At 37.7% G+C, this 17,505-nt stretch overlaps 1 long non-coding RNA gene across 1 annotated transcript in view; it reads right to left on the minus strand.

The window, feature by feature from the left end:
• Positions 1–8,217: 8,217 nt before the first annotated feature.
• The window catches only part of LOC117884089, a 29,483-nt gene continuing 20,195 nt past the window's right edge, over positions 8,218–17,505 (minus strand). Inside the window, exon 6 of the long non-coding RNA XR_004647490.1 lies at positions 8,218–11,059. This is a non-coding gene — a long non-coding RNA (uncharacterized LOC117884089). The remainder of the gene's footprint in view (positions 11,060–17,505) is intronic.

The raw sequence follows: 17,505 nt of genomic DNA on the forward strand, positions 1-17,505 counted from the left end.
ATTATACTGAGATTTGAATCCACATTAGCACCTTTCTAGAGACAGAGAGCACACAGTTTTGCATCTGTAATACACTTTGTCCATAAGTGTGTTTAACTAAATACTGTGTTGCTTTGTGCTGAATAAACTCTGTGCTGTGAACTCTATTATGCAGAGCTCTGTAAAACCATTGCTGCTTCTATTATTTTGGCACTCCAGGAAAAAAAAACTCCTCATGTATGCAGCTTTAAATCTTTATATTCCAAGCATAACTTTAGTAATACCTTCCTAGGTTAGATTGCCCTTTGGTCAATATGTTTCCTCAGAATAGGCAGTGAAAGCCCCATAATTCTCACTAATTCTCACTTAACGAGGTTTCCTTATATAGCCATGTAACTAGACTTGGGTAGGTAATTTTTGGATTTAAAAAAATGCATCTTAAAATAGTGGGTGAGGAAATATAAAAGTGAAACTAGAAAAACCAATAAGACATAAATCATTCAGTAAAACTAAGATCTAACAGAAGTATATTATGGTAGAGTTAAAGAAATCTTTAATGTATTGTTTTTCATCACCTGTTAGTTTTGCAAATATAAATTCAACAAGTTACAGCTCTTGGAAACAGATTTTGATTTGCAAGATTTATATCTGCATGTGAGAGCTTTATTCAGAAGTATATTTAGATTGGGAGTAGACCAACACAGATTTATTTTACAACACACAGGATACCAGGAGATCCCAGTACAAGCTTGCCCATGAGTTCCTGACAGATATAGCTGTATAAAAAAAAAAGTAGGCAAAATGTGTTTGACCACTTGTTTAAAGGTAAAAATGTTAGAAATACTATTGAATTAACAATGATCTCATTACTTTTTCCTCCTCTTATCTATTATTTATTTTATTTTAAAGTAATTCGGTAACAAATAACCTCGCTGGTCTAAAACAAGTTTGAAAGAGAGCTTTGTAGTGTCCTCTTGTGTAAAAAACTAATGACATCTGACAAAATGCGTAAACACTGCTTGTCAAGCAGTTCTGTGTTAGAGGTAAATTTTATAAACATAAAGCCATATTTCAATAACATCGAGGTTGTGTCAAAAAGCAGCAAAAGCCAGGAAATGCTACGTTAAAGCTGATGCTTGGTTTAGGAATTATTTTTAAATACAGGAGGGGTCTTCCAGGATCATGGTTTTCCCCTCCTCCATTTTCATTAAGAGTCCCATATTGCACCAACCTGTCTTCCCAGTCAAGAATGGCTTGACGTAGCTTGCTCCAGAGATGCTTAAATGCTGTTCTATGGTTGTTCAGATAAGAATATGAGTTGATTTCAGAGTCTATGTAGGGTGACCAGATAGCAAGTGTGAAAAATTGGGACGGGGTGGGGGTAATAGGCACCTATATAAGAAAAAGCCCCAAATATCAGGACTGCTCCCATAAAATCAGGACATCTGGTCACCCTAAGTCTATGTGCCATCTCTACAGTGCTCTCAGCCACTGTCCACTGGTATGCAAGCTCAAATAAGCTCATCACCATCTCCCAAAAACACGTGTTTTTTTCATTTGCCCTCTCCACCCCCTTCCAAAATAAAATATACTGTGTGCATTGAACACATAATATCAGCTTTAACTGTGAGTTCTCTTGCTTTCCTTGGTTGGTTCACTCATCAAATTTAATTTTCGTTTAATTACCAGGTTGCAGACTGATGAGCCAATGTACCCTTTTCAAAAGAGCTGACTTTCAAAAATGAACACTACATCACAAACATACTAAACTTCAGTAATTTAAAAAAAAGAGAGAGAGAGAAAGGGGAAAAAAGCTGCTTTCACATGTAGGTTTAAAAAGGCTATTTTGTTCACTGGAATGTTTTCAGAATCGCCAAATAGTCAACACTTCAGTTTAGTTTGGGTTCCTTCATCTTTTTAAATCAGCTGTTTGGCTTGTGAGTGTCCAAACCCTAGAATGGAATTTGAGCTTAGTTTTTCATGAGTGAATTTCCTTGGAGGTTTTACAGTCATTTAATAAAAGTAAAAATAAAGAAAAGAAATGTTGTAGGAAAGAGTGTAACCTATTATTTGCTGAACATCAGAACAGCTCTTCATATAGTTGAATTAAATAATTTCCAGAACTGCTTTCCTCTAGACACACTGTTAAGATTGTGCAAATTTGCATTTAGCAAGGTTCCTTTCAGGGTCTAGGGCTGGGCTATGGGCACTGGACAGCAATTGCAACCTTATTGAGGAAACATTGGTCAACATTTTCAAACCTAGCTGCTTAAAAGTAGGCACCTAAATCCAGATTTAGACTCCTAAATAGAAAATGGCCTGATTTTCAGAGATGCTGAGCACCCTCAGCTGCAAAAGTTATTGGGAGCTGCCCATGCTTATCAGGGTACTTTTATTTAGGAACATAAATATGGAGTTAGTTGCAAACTGTATGGAGCTATGTTTGAAAATCTGGGCCTGTGTCATGACACCTCTAGGGCAGAATATTGGCTCTCAGGTGAACATTTGCCACACCACTGAAAAGAACAGTGAATCTGTTTGAAAATTATTACCCATCTCCGCCCAACTCTCCACACCTTGATTTAAGATCCCTGCAGTATGCAACATGATACTCTCATCTAATTTCTTACTCTCCTATCCTTTGGGAAGAGTCCCTTATGCAAGTGCCTGCTGCCTGATTCCCTCTGCAGGCCCTTGTTGCAAGATCATTCTTCACATTCTTTATTGGCTTTGGATTCATCCACTTCCTTTCCTTCAGTTGTCCTCACATTTTGGGTTTACCCCCTTCTTAACTTTACGTCTGTGCCTAAATGAAAGCATTGTTATAATTTGAAACTTTTAAAGGTTACTGCAAAAATGACACCTTGGCATGAATGTTTGTTCAGATTTATATCAAGAATTGATTCCCAGGAGCTATAGATACTTTTTTAAACATAAACAATTTTTAAAAATATACAAAACATAATACATCACAACTAGAATATTTCCCTGAAATAATAACAAATCTCTACATCTAAACACCTCACTTCCCTCCGTTAGCTCCCCTTCTCATAAAAACTCAAGAAAACAGATGAATTTTGCAGTATGCTCTGACAGTGCAATTCACTCCACCTGCCCAAAGCCCAAATACTGAGGCTCTTTGTCGGTATGGTGCGAGGATGCTGGAAAGATGACATTCATCCTTCAGTCCAAGGTCAGAATGCAGAGCTGCTCCTCCAGGGAGGCAATAGCAATGCCTCCATGCTGTTGAGTGGGACACTATGGAGCTTTCCAAATTTGCTGCTGGGCCACCTCCAACTGAACCAGCCCCACTCAGCTCACCCAAAACTGGTAGAGCATGGGCAGCAGCAATATAAGCTTCCTCATGGTGCCCTGCCAATGTACCTCAGTCCAGAAACACCACCTCTAGGGGTAAACGGGTGGTTACTGCATTCTCCCTGTTCTTTCACACTTTTCCTTCTGCTGAGATTGCCAGTAAAGTTGATGACAATTTGGCATAATAGTGTTAGGGCACCACTATGTTGGGTTCCCCCACCCCGAGACTTCTTTCACTCAGTTCCCCAAGAACTGAGTTCAACTCCAGTCTCATCTCTCTGGTTTCTTTATTTGGCATACTCTGAGTTGATCAGACTCAGGGTTAGGGGTGGGTATTGTGGGCACCACACAGCCAAAGATACAAGCAAACATCTTACTTTATATACATTTAAAACATTACATTGCATTTACTTTACATTGCATCAACTTTTGGAATTGGCTTGGTAACTTTGTAGGAACCAATCCCTATACAGCCTGCTCTGTCCATGCACGACTTACTCTTTACCTCATCTTTATGTTCCCAATTTATCTTATCCATTGATATCTTGTTCTTTGTAAATGGTTCCCTGGGTATGCCCCCTCTAGTCTTAGCTAGCTCAGACATTCTGTCTTTTAGCTTACTAGCCTATTTACTTATCTTAGCTCAAACATTTCATTTTTAGCCTGCTGCTTTAGTTAACTTCCTAACCCTGTCTTCCAAAAAATGAGGCCTTCCCCATGTTTAATTATTCATGTCAAGTCAGCCCTACATTCTTTTTTCTTTTCTACATAATCATTTGTTTCATTTTCATTATATTCCCTCCCCCACTCTCCTTTTTAAAATTTATTCCCCAGCAACACATTCCCAAGACCACAGTAGTTGTAGTCATTTGAACCACCATAAACATTAGCTTAAAGTACGAACCTCGGGGTGCAAGCTCACCATCTATGGGATAGCACACTGGGGTGTAATGCCACAATATAAATTTGCTCTGCCTTTAAAGCATCCTCCTGTAATTTTAACTTTGTTTTTATTTTAATTACATTTTTAAAAACTGGTACAAAATATATTTTTCCATTTATTGCCAGAGGAAATCTGAGACTAGGTCTACACTACGGGGGGGGAGTTCTACCTAAGATACGCAACTTAAGCTACGTGAATAGCGTAGCTGAAGTTGCATATTTTAGGTCAACTTACCTGGCTGTGAGAACGGCAACAAGTAGACCGCTGCCGCGCCGCCGTCGACTCTGCTTCCACCTCTTGCCGCGGTGGATTTCCAGAGTCGACGGCAGAGCGATTAGGGATCGATTTTATCGCATCTTCACTAGACACGATAAGTCAATCCCCAATAGATCGATTGCTACCTGCCGATCCGGCGGGTAGTGAAGATGTGCACTAAGTGTGAAACAAAACATAGGCCAATTATAATAACAGTCCCTGGGTCCATACCAGAAGTGGTCAATTTCAGCCACCACTCTATGCTTGTTATTACTATATAGGGAGTTTTTACTTTACCCAGCATCCTAGCATCTGAGCCATATAGTGCAGTCTGGAGACTCTTCTCCCAGAGTGAATTCACATGCCAGCAACTCTGTCTGTAAGACATTACACCTGCACATGTTATTCCCCCCCCCCCCCCCAGCTGCAAACAGCAGTATCAGTCTGGGGGTTTCCAGACCTTACTGTTGCAAGACAATGCATTTGAGGAGGGAAAACAAACTTCTTCCACACCATATGAACTGCTGTGGGGTCAAGTTTAACTTCCTGGTGTTGGATCCCTGTTAATTTTCTTACTCTGCACCAACTGATGTCACCTCTCTTATATTAAATATTTAACTTTTCTGTGGTGATAAGGGCAAGTTTTCTTGCTCTATATTGCTTAATGCTGCTTTTACTTTGTATCGCTTGTATGCCCCACATACAACACATGATATTATTATTAAAACACATTGACTTAACACCATACTTTTTTAAAATCAATGACATTAAGTATTTTATATACAGTTAACAAAGCTTCATTAATGAGTCCTTGGTTTAGCTCATTCAATGGATAGCTTTTGCTACCATCTTTTTTTGAAATGCCTGGTTATGTTCCCACAGCATATATGGTGCTCACTTTGTGCTGTGGGCACATTTCCATTAGTTACTGGACTGAAATCACCAGATTAACTTCCCACAGACCACTCAACAGTCATCGGATGTAAAAACCTTTAGCCATAGTCAATCTGTGCTAGATTCAAATGGGGAACCTAGAGATGGAAGGCTGTATAGCCCATTACCAGCACCCGGAGACATGACATAATCAGTATCGCTAACCTTTAACGTTCAAAAAATCATGAGTCAACCTCCCCTACCTACCCCCCAAAATAATAATTGTCTTAAAAATCATTTTTTTAAAATGCCTTTTGATTTCTGTTTATTTACTTTTTTTTTTATCCTTTTGGGTAAACTCTGATTATTTACCAGGAAAGCTTTCCTCCATTACCATGAAGGCTAGACACTAACTTAAAAAAAAAAGTAAGAGCTGAGGTTTTTGCATATTGGCATGACTTTTGGAGCTTGCAAGAGTTGGCAATGCTGTGTAACAGATTTTATAATGTTAAATGCTTCAAAGAGGCATATTTACACAGGCCCCCTACATTTAGTTAAAGCAAACTGCCAAATTAAGAGTGTGAATTTAGAGAGGGGAAAGAATTATTTCAAATGAGCCCTTCTCCATCCCACAGAGAACTTTCTAGATTGTGCAGATAGTCTGTGTAGTAAGGGCTGCTTTGGAGGAGCGTTGCCCCACAGAGCTCACCTGGCACTACTGTTGTGCTTGGGGAGCATACACACTGCTGCACTCCTTCCTGGAGTGTTTTCTGGATACTGTTTTCTCCTGCTGAGCTGGCCAGCTCTCTCTGCCCTCTTTTGGGGCATTATGATCCCCCAGCTGGTAGGAAGGGAGTAATCTTGGTGCTCCCTTGAGCTCCTGGACTGAAATTCTGCCTGGCCCTTATGTGGGTAGAGCAAAGGGGGCCGTGGAATCTGGTGCTTAGGCTTTCTATTGCTTAATAATACTTCTGCTCCAGGCCTCCCCTGTATTTAATGCTTTGCACTACTCCACCTCAGCTCATTGTTGTCTGGCAAGAGAGACATCCAGGAACGCTCCAGACACCCATCCAGGTGATGTCGCAGAGGTTCGAAAGACCTCAGTGGCCCAGGAGCCCGATCCAACCTAACTCTGCATAAGGAAGGGTGACAGTTGGAGCAGTGAGGAAGTGAGAGACTAAGGGAATTGCAACAGAGATTCCCTCCTTTCCTCCACTCACTCACATAAAAAGCAACCAAAGCACATTCCTACTGCCATACTCTTCAACACACATTTCTAAAGAAGGAGCTGGCATGTTTTAAGTAACTGGTATGAAAAAAGCTGTATGCTCTATGACTCTGATGACAAACTCTGTAAGGAATGCATTCTCCTTGCTGTCCCAGTCTCCATTGCTTAGTCATCTCATCCTGGTCCTAAAAAAACAATGAGGAGTCTGGTGGCACCTTAAAGACTAACAGATTTATTTGGGCATAAGCTTTTGTGGGTCTCTGATATCTTGGTCCTAGTCTCCTTGCCCAGCCAATCCCATTACAATTTTTCTGCACCACCAGTCACAATCTCAACATCTCCTTGTCCCAATCTATTCCTCTCCCTCCCCATCCATTTCGGCTTTTGTGCTCTCTGAATTTGAATCAGCCAGCTTCCTCGTCCACGCTGCTTGGGCACCAGGCTCCCTGCTCTCTGGTGCCAGGTCAAGAGGAGCTGGGAGTCACCATGACAAGGAAAATCCTTCTGAGCCCCTGGAGTCCTGGGCTGGTGCATGTTCAGTCACTCTGTGGAACTAGTGTATGCCTAATAGCAGTCACTTGTAGGAGCTGTGAGGGGATGAAGCATGCTTAGTGAGCATGGAATATTCTGTTTGTAGTGGTGTTGTAGCCGTGTTGGTCCCAGGATATTAGAGAGACAAGGCGGGTGAGGTAATATCTTTTATTGGACTAACTTCTCTTGGTGAAAGAGACAAGCTTTTGAGGACCTGAAGAAAAGCTCTGTGTGAGCTCAAAAGCTTGTCTCTTTCACCAAGAGAAGTCGGTCCAATAGAAGATATTACTTTGCCCACCTTGCCTCTCATGGAACATGCTAATATTTTAGCCCGTAAGCTCTAGCAAGTCTCTGAGTATGTGTGAACTACAGTTTTTCAAAGCTTATAACTTGGCCAGATTTGGACAGACATTCATGGTGAAGTGAAAGGCCAGGGTGTATAGGCTGGATAGAGTACAGAAAAGTTTGAAATTCCTTGTACCATATATAGGAAATGGAAGAGAAAATATTGTAAAATGTGTAGTGGTTGATTTGTGCAGTCTTACCACTATCAAGGTACTTTTCATTATTTTAAAATCATGTTATCACATAATTTATTAAAATAAAAATTAGAAACCTGAAATTAAAACATCTTTTCTCTATGTGCACTGAATGGTTTATTATTATAGCCTGCTTATGAGTGTTAGGTAGCTGCAGCTGATAGTGCTTTAAAAAGGAAAAAAGAGCATTAACACAATAACTTGTGTTTAACTTGGGGGGTTAGAGCCATGTACAATAAAACTTCACAATAAGGAATGCTTCTGGAGATGTGGCTGCAGTTTGTCATAAAGAAGTGTTTGTTCTAGCAACTACACTTAGTAAATTGAATAAGTGATAAGGGCAAGCTTTCTGTTAATTTTAACCGGTTTAGTTTATAACCATTCATTATTGCAATATTATAGTATATAAAAATTACATGAACTCTGCAAACAAATATATATTGAAAAAGTAGATCACATTTTGAGCCTGCCCGCCTTTTGTTTATTTATTTTATTATTTATTTATTCCAATATTAAGGACGAATACAATCTAGTTGGATGCAACAAGTTGCACTTTGTATTGTACACCTATCGTCACTTCTAATAAGCGAAGATGTCGAAAACTTTCTTGATGTTCATGTAGGCATGAATTGACTGATTTGCCCCAGGTAGCTCTATGTAAAATATAACCAAAGCATGCATAACAAGATTGCCCCAAACAGTAACTTCTATATAATAGTAATACTTTGGATGTGAACATAGGAATTACTATGGCAGGTCTGACCACAATTGTTTATTTATCCCATATCCTATCGCTGTAATTGACCAGTTACCAAATGCTTCAGAGTATGTCTACAGTATGACTGTAGGGGCGTGATTCCCATCCCCATGTACACATACTTGTGCTAGCTTTCCTTAAGGTCCAAGTTGAGAATTGACCACATAAGGGAGACAGGCGCCATGAGCCAAATTTAGATCTGGTGAAAGTGGGTGTGATGGAGGTGCCTTGATATATACCAGGTCTGAATTTGATGTCCTATTTACTGAAGAGATGTTGTTCTTGTTTGTTGCTTTAGACTTTGTATAGGAGTTCTGTGTTCTATGGTACTTAACATCTTTATCTGTATTTTAAGTGGTCCCTATGTATCATCTGCCTAGCCAGTTATGACCAGAATTCAGTCTCTGCAAATGGGTTTTGCAATATTTTCTTTGCCCTAAAAAGAAGATGGCTGGTATGCGATATACATTTTGGTATATGCCCTGCCTGCTTTCTATATTCCCCACTCCAAACAAGGCGAGAACTAGTGTGATGTTTAGTGTAGCGTTAGAGACCTAGGGAACTCTCCTTTCCCCGTGGAGGCGGAGCACCAGAACATACATACTTCAGCATGTTCTCCCAGGCCATATGGTAAAATGAATCCATGGTGCAACCACATTTAGGGCAAGTTGGGGAAAATATTCTGGCATATTTAATTGGAGCTTTAGATGTGTGCAAAAGGAATGCTTGTGATTCTGACTGGAAAAGATACCCGTTTGTTGCCAGCTATAGCCTATAACAATCACATTCAGTGAAGGGATAGTTTGTAATAATGATGGTGATGATGATGATGATTCTGTTGTTAGCAATTTCTATAACTCTTTCCATTCCAGGAACTCCAAGCCCTTTACAAACTTTAACACCACGCATGTAAAGTACTGTCATAATTGAAAATGATGAGGAAACTAGGGCAGAGAAAGTTTAAGCTATTTGCCCAAGGCGTCACAGTAAATTTGTGGTAGAGCTGACTGCCCTGTTCTAGTGCTCTAACTACTATAGCTTATTTCATTTTCTCCTTTTGGGCATGGTCAGTCCATTGCTTGCAAACATCTATTAGTGTACTCCTAAAATGAATTCCTTCCTTCTGCCTGAAATAGAAATTGAGAAAAAAAATAGCGATGAACCCAAACAACATTTCAATACAACACAACTCAATGTCGTGCATTTTCTAAAGGGAGAGAGAGGGATAAATTAAGAAGTGTATAGACAAAGGAGAAAATGTGTTTTCAGGGGAGATTTGAGAAGAGGTGGAAAGAGAGAGGCAGATTATTCCAGATGGCAGAAGTTGCAGAGGAGAAGACCATCATGAGAGCACTGATGGCATGCTGGGTTAGACAGAAAGCACGTGCTGAATCAGCAGAGGGAGAAGTTCTAATTGCAAAATAGTTTCAGGATTTATAAGCCCCATGACTTCTGTGAATAATGGTACATCTGCAGTAACAAGGTAAAGTCTCTCTGGAATCCTATGTAAAGTACCTGTTGATATAGTTTATTTCAGAACAATTGGAGCGAGATATATGGGGAACATCGGGCCTTTTGGTTTTCATATGGACAATTGAGGATACATTGCTAAAGTATGAATTCCAAATGGCTGTCAAATTTTACTCAGTGCCATAGCAGTTCACTAAGGGCTTGCACCCAATTTGGTTTGCAATCATGTTTAAACTGACACAATGGTAAATTGTAGTGTAGACAAGGAACAGGCATTTGTTGCTAGTTGTTTTTAACTATAGGTTAATACATGATTAAAAAATCATAATGTTGATGAGGTTTAAGTGTATTCCTTTGCCCTGATCTAAAAGCTGTTTTAATCAACAGGACTCTTTTTCCATTGACTTCAGATCACGTTGTTTGAGTATTCTTAATTTGTAATTCTTAATTTGTACACATGCTGTGTGACCAGGTGGGGAATTATTGGAACTTGTGATTTAGTTTTCCTCCCATGAGCTATAATGAGTGCTAGATTTATGTTGGTTATGAAATGTTGCTCCACACTAAAATATCTTATTTGGATCAGTTCTGATTCTCAGTGCATGGTATTCTATATCAGTACTGCCCAGTTTGGCGCAGGATTTGATTTTCAGGAAGGAGAAGCCACTCTTGACAAAAGTGCCCTGATATGCAGATCTGCATTTTGTAGTAAATCCAATAAGTAATGTGCATAGAAGGACTTAATCTTGGCAGACTTTAATGGCTAACATACATTTATTTTTGTTTATTTTTGTTTCTTTATCCCTTTCCTCTTTCTAAGCAGTGCACTGTCATAATGGTTTGTCTGTTTTCTAGTACTCCATCATCGTCTTACTAGTATTGTTCCTTTTTAAGGCCCTGATTCAGAAAAGTACCTAGGAACATGTTTCAAGTGAAGCACATGTTTAAGTCAATGGAACTTAAGCACATGCTTAAGAGTTGAAAAAGGATGGATTTAAGCATGTGCTTAAGTGCTTTTCTGCATGGAGTCAAAATCAGTCCAGGAGGAATTAAAGTTTTCACTTTTGCTGCACAGTGCCATATATTGGTCAACAGTACTTCAATAGCATTAAGGTTGAATGAATACCCAGATGCTCAGACTAGGATGAAATTCAGGAATATCTGGAATCCTGTAGAAATAAAAGGGTTAAAATGTGAGGTTATGATGGGCAGGGAAATTAACACAGTAGCAACAGTGAGGAGAACTGAGGTGTTGTTTTTTTCCAATATGACTGCAAAATGCTGAATCACACAAGTCACGTGACTAGAGTCTAAATCCTGCCACTGATGAGCTACGTGAGACATCTCATAAGATTCAACCATATCCTCCCCTTCTATCTCCCTGTTTCAATGGATGTGCTATGAAATACTCAGATCTGAATGTGTTCTGATTACTATTCAGACATGTTCAGCTTCCCACAGGGACAGTATTAATGAAATTGTATTCTGGAGGCATAACCCCAGTTTTACCCCCAGGTGCAGCGTGTGTAGATTCGTCTCAGAGACGGAGCTCATAACCTCTGGAACTCATTTACCCCCCCTGGCCCATGGGCAGGCTGACCAGGACTCCCTGGATTTCTCTCTCAGTAATAGTACAAGTGCTGAATCAATCCAGCACTTGAATGTTTTTGGTTGAAATAAGAACAGGAGTATCCGGCTGCTACTCTGAAACCTTTGGTTGAAATGTTACTTACGATTTCAGTGGGTGAGAATTATAGCCTTTCCCCCTAAACATCTCTAGCAGTCAAATCTGGAAATTGTATGCTTTTGGAAAAACAGAATAATCTGAAGTTTACATTCTAGTAAGTTATTGTTAAATATTTTCACATCTGTATATGGTATCTTTATTACTTGCCATAGCTTATATTTAATGAGACTCTGTAAGATTCTGGGCTCAAGTTAGTCACAGTGTTCCAGTATTAAATATTTTCATTGCCTTAGACCACTCAGATGAGTTTAAATTATAAATGTTACTGGATTTTAATAGCAATATCTCTTTGCATAAAATAGTAAATAATCTTTTAATACCACTATCTGAAAATATTGTAATATACAGTCTTGCTGAAATCTGTAAGTAATTTGTTTTTTCAAAAAAAAAAGTTAAAGAGAAATGGACTGCAGTAAAGTCTCTTCATTAGTACGTGGCTATTTGCAAAAGGACTCACACGTCTGCTTAACTGCTGAAAATAACATAATTAATATTCATTTTGAGTTTCCCATAAACCCACCAGAGCAAAGGATTCTGGCAAACTCTCTTGACATCCATGCATATAGCAAACAAAGAGTTAAAGCAGGCAGCCTTTCTGGCAAGTCAGATTGAACAGAAAGCACAGGCCTTTCCTTTTTGCCTTTTTCTTCTTAATTAATCATACGCTGCTTCACAATTTAAATATGGAAATGGAAAGCCATCCGCAATTATTAATGAGCCTCCAGGCTGTCCTGTGGCGTCTCAAGACAAGCTGTGTCAGCCTGCAGAAAGCAGCATGGCATCTCCTTTCTGATGTGTGTGAAATTTATGTGCACAAAGGCTCCTCCTTATCTGTGCGTGAACTAAATAAATAAATAAAGGCTTTTGTTTGCCAGGCTACTTGCACATGACTGTTTTGACTAAACCACTCCATGTTATTTGTAGTTTACAGTGCTTAGAGACAAGAAGAAGAAGAAAAAAAAATCCTTAAACCCTGCTACCTGATTATGCTGCAATTAATGGGAATCTGTACATCATTCTGATTGTTGCTGAGGTTTTTGGAGACTTTCTTTTAAAAAATAAAACAAAAAACCCAAAACCTTTGCCCTTGACTGACACCAGCCTTGCAACAGTAGGATTGGCATACCGCCAATTTCTCACCCGATAAGACAGGGCAGGAGGGTAGCGAAAAGCACTGACAACATGGCCGTTGTTTAGTCTACACTCTTAAGACCTTAATAGGAAGGAGCAATTCTCCAGTGTCGCGAAGGGTTTGCCAGTATGCATCTGCTGCAGTGGGAAAATTAAGGTGATGGCTTTTAGGATTAAAATTGCAGTATCCCCTCTTTCTGTTTTTATTTTGGTATGTGATCTACCCATTTAATACAGTGGGACTATATAAAAATAATAATAGCCAAGAAGTTATATACATATATTTTCAAGACCCTTTTTATCTGGAGGAGATTTGGGGAGAGGGGAGGAGGTAGGAAGAAAGACAGGATCGATGGGTGATGGGAAAAGGATAATAAAGAGCCAAGTGCAGAATAGTATGTTCAGTCGGTGGTGTTTAGATTTTTTTTTAAGGCTTCCTATTGAGGTTAAATTAAAAAAGAGAAAAAGATGCAAGCAAAAGTCAGGTCTCTTATTTCAGCTACAGGTTTTGAAAGATGTATGTATTGTTCCAAAACCAGACTGTTTCTGTAGTGTGGATAAGAACAAATCATTCTGTATATTAGGAGAGCAGAACATTTAAAGATATGCCGGACAATTTTTTTCCTCTAGAATATTCTGCAGTTTCATTGTGTGAAGGTAAAATCCTTATAGCGCAGTTACAAGTTTGCCATGTTAGATAAAAGCATGACTTTGTCTTGTAGTTTCAAAGTGAAACAAACTGGAGTAGAGGCAATGATTTAAGCTACAGTGAGGAAAAAAAGGGCAGGAAGATTGGAATATGATAAACAACATTGAAAAATGGCAGAATAATGTTTACTTTTGAATATAAGGCCGGCTGCCAGGTTGGCGCTGGTTTTTAGGTTAGCAGAGGTTGGAGGAAGGGCCAGAGTGAGGCGTGGCTAAATGCTGTCAAGGAAAAAAACGGTCTGCAAATTGCTGTTCTCAGCTCTCCCCCCCCCCCTTGAAAAAAAGGCTCTTCCCTGATGTTGAGAATTCTGATTTTGCAAGAGGATAAATGAAATATTTTAAATGATAAAACTATTTTGGAGGTATTTTAAAATGTAATAAAAACAATAGCTTTACATTTCATAAGAAATTATTTAGTTTACTTTTGATGTGTTTGCCTGTGGGATAAAGTTTAACAAAGTCATTTGAAAAATGTATCTATTGTTCTGCAAGCAGCTCTTACAGCCCTGCCACAAAAATCAATGGGATTTTACTGATTGAAAGAGAGGATGAAGGATAGTTCTAATAAAAGAGAACATGATTCAGGCAAGATACAGTAATGAAGGCTGATAATCATTTTCTTACTTTAATCAGGACATTTTTAAGAATTCCTATCTGACTTTAAGTGTACAATACATCCAGGACATATCTCAAGCAGACAACGTGGCAAAGTCATTTCATACACTTGGACTAGCTGTTTATAGTAGTTTAACAAGTTCTATAGTGTCGATAATAAAGGGCACAGCCTAAGAAACCCTTTCATTAACACATCATCATTCGCTGCATTTATATCCTCTAGTTTATGAAGAAAAATATATTTCTAAATAGAGCTGAAATCTGAAATATGGTATTCTTACATCCCACAAATTCTGTTAACCGTTTAAGTTCTGCTAAGTGTGACTAAAGGATAAAATATCAATAAATCAACATTTAGAGGAAAATTTAAGAAAATCAAAGGCAAGGTTAAAGCTTCATAGTAATTATTATTGTTCTACTAAATATTTAATAACACTTAATGGCTTCTTATACTTAAAATTAGAAAGAAGCTGAGACTTTTATTACTCTTTGGAGACATAGTTACTTTGGAAACCCTTTAATTGTTTTCATGTTTTATTTAAAGAGCTGTAAATAATATGTTTTTGATATATTAATTGGTTATTTGTTTTTTCTTTTATTTTATTACTGAGAACTCTATTTTCTTTACATGAGGAATCTACAATTTATAAATAAATATTAAGAAATATGTTTTCTACATAAAACTAATTTAGGGACCTAATCTGGCACTCCTCTTTCTTTTGTAAAACCTCCATTGATTTCAAGCCTTGCAGGATTTTATAGGTGTTTCATTCAGTAACTAAGGTTTCTTATGGCCCCAACTCATGCTTTAAAAATATTTTCTCACCTGTTATCCATCACAGATTGTAAAAATGCTCTTACTGGTCATGCAGGATTTTGCATATGTGTTAGACTGATAAAAAGTTGTCTATTGGACTGCTGTTGTATAGGGAAAATAGCCCTTTTCCCCCCTTGATTTTAGGTGCCATGTAGAATTGTACAATAAGTTTGCTTCAGAAAGTGCCAGGAGAAGCATAATGAGGCAGTTAGTCACAGTTTGAATGTGGTGTTAGGGGAAAACAGTGCAGGAACTATGGGTTTCATTTTAAAGGGATAGTCCTTGCAACCCAAGTCTGCCTAGACCCTTCACTGGTATCCAGGCAATACTTAGACACTAAATTCTGGGTTCACTTTTTGTCTGCTGAACATTTTTTTTTCTTAAAAGATCTCCTGTCCTTCTGTTTTTTCATTAACCCTTGGATTTCTTCGTCAGTTTCTTGCAAACCACCTTTGTGTATCTGAATGCAAACAGTATGTAGCAAAAGTCCCGTTCTGACAGGGAATTTGGGGGCTAGGGAGTAGGGAGGCAGCTAGGGGGAATGTTATAGTCACTGGTTAGGCAAAATACACAAAATACTGTCATTCCTTCCCCCAATGTGTACAGTGTTTATGTGTATCTGTAGTTTATATCTAGTCTATATATAGAGAACTTATTTAAATTCTGTACTAAGTAGAAGAGGGGATCAAAGCAGAGCACTTCAGTATGCTGAGACCCATTTGCTATTTTTGAGTTTTAAAGGAGAATAACTTGTACATTAAGGACAAATATATATATAAAAAGTACAGTATATGTAATGTTATGTAATGCAATTGTAAACTTTTAGTCAGTAACCTTTTAGTATTTAAAAAAATAGATAAAACCATGCACTCCACTATAAATACAGAAAGTGGGTATAAAAAAATTACACTAGTTTTCTGTGGGGTTTAGAAATATATTGGAGTAGCTAAATAATATGCAATAAGATTTTAGGAATCTTTAAATTTGGTATGTTTGTGAATATAATTATATTTAGTATATATCTGTAGACTATCTTTTCATGATATATTCTTAACATTTCTGTTGTATTGTCAAAGTGTATGCTAATTTTTCAACATTTAAACTAAAACAGGAAGCTGTGTATCGTATATGTTTACATGGTTTGTTTTAAATCCAAACAAAGAAAAAGCAGGTTTTTTTTAATATATTAATGTTCACTGAGGTAATGATAGTTGAATATTAAAATCTTTATTTGTCCATTAAGTCACAGGAATTAAGATGGGCTAGTTACCCATAAGAATTGTAGGTTTGGGTTGTTATTGAATATTTGGAGTTGATCTTCAAGTTCTCTAGTTTGCCTGAGAAATTTAATTATATTTATTTAATATTGATTAATAGAATTAAATGTAACATTACATACAGTATAATGTAAAGAAGATAAATGATAGAGTGCACAATATTTTATTTATACTATTTTTAAAAAATACATTAATTATAATTACAATAACATAAAATATAATTTGAAATAGAGAAATGATGCAATACACTGTAACTTGTACCAGTGGCATTGTGTGAAATGTTATTTCAGGCAAGATTTGGCCCATCACTTTGCTTTTATCAAGTGTGAATGAAACAAATTCTGACCTTATTTACATCCATACAACCCCATTGACTAAAGGAATGAGAATTATCATGTCCACTTTTTAGTTTTCTGTATTTGGTGTCTTGGCTTCTCAGATGTTCTCTGGAAAGGTTTCTGGAATTATGAATTCCTTCAGTACCTATGGAATAGGGATCATTTTAAAATTAAACTATAGAAAAGGGGAGAGGGCCTCATTCTACTCTCACTACAGTGCAGCTCCATTGCTTTCATGAAGTTACTCCTGATTTAAACAAACATGTTTTTTTTAATGTATTAATGTTCACTGGGGTAGTGAGAGTTGAATATTTTTTTAAACACAGTATGGATTTACCTTTTGGTTAAATCAATTACACAAAATCTACTGTGCATTATAAAATGTCAATTTTCTCATCTGATTTTAAAAAGTGTTTATCTTTCGCTGGGAAAAATGGATGTTACTGTTGTTGCTGTTCTGGCTATTTATTTAGGTACCTAAACAGGAGGTGTCTGAGTTCTTCTGAAAATCTGATCCATGCTCATTACAAAATGAAAACCTGCTACAATTTCTGCTATAGATGAAGCAAAAATACTTTTTACTAGAAACAAAGCAATATGTCAAAATTCCTAATATAGCTTGGTGTAAATTCTTAAAGATTGTCAATTGTTCTGGCTTCAGAGTGGCAGCTTCATTTACATTTTGTTTTGCCTCTCAACTGTTTCACTAATTACAGAAAAAAAAATCAAAATGAAAACATTGCCAAGTTTTTTACACTGATAAGGAAGTGGTTATTTATTGTAATTATCAAGTAGGGGACCAATCCTGCAAACAATGGCTCACATTACTATCTTTACACACATGCTTATTCCCATTTATTCCAGTGCAGAACTGTTGCAGGATCCGATCCCTTTATTAGCAAGTAACAAAACAAAACAAAACAAAACACACACACACACACACCACTCCAACAAACAACCAAAACCTCCAATCACAATCAAA

Source organism: Trachemys scripta, chromosome 1 (genome assembly GCF_013100865.1).
Source record: "Trachemys scripta elegans isolate TJP31775 chromosome 1, CAS_Tse_1.0, whole genome shotgun sequence".
Classification (NCBI taxonomy): Eukaryota; Metazoa; Chordata; order Testudines; family Emydidae; genus Trachemys; species Trachemys scripta.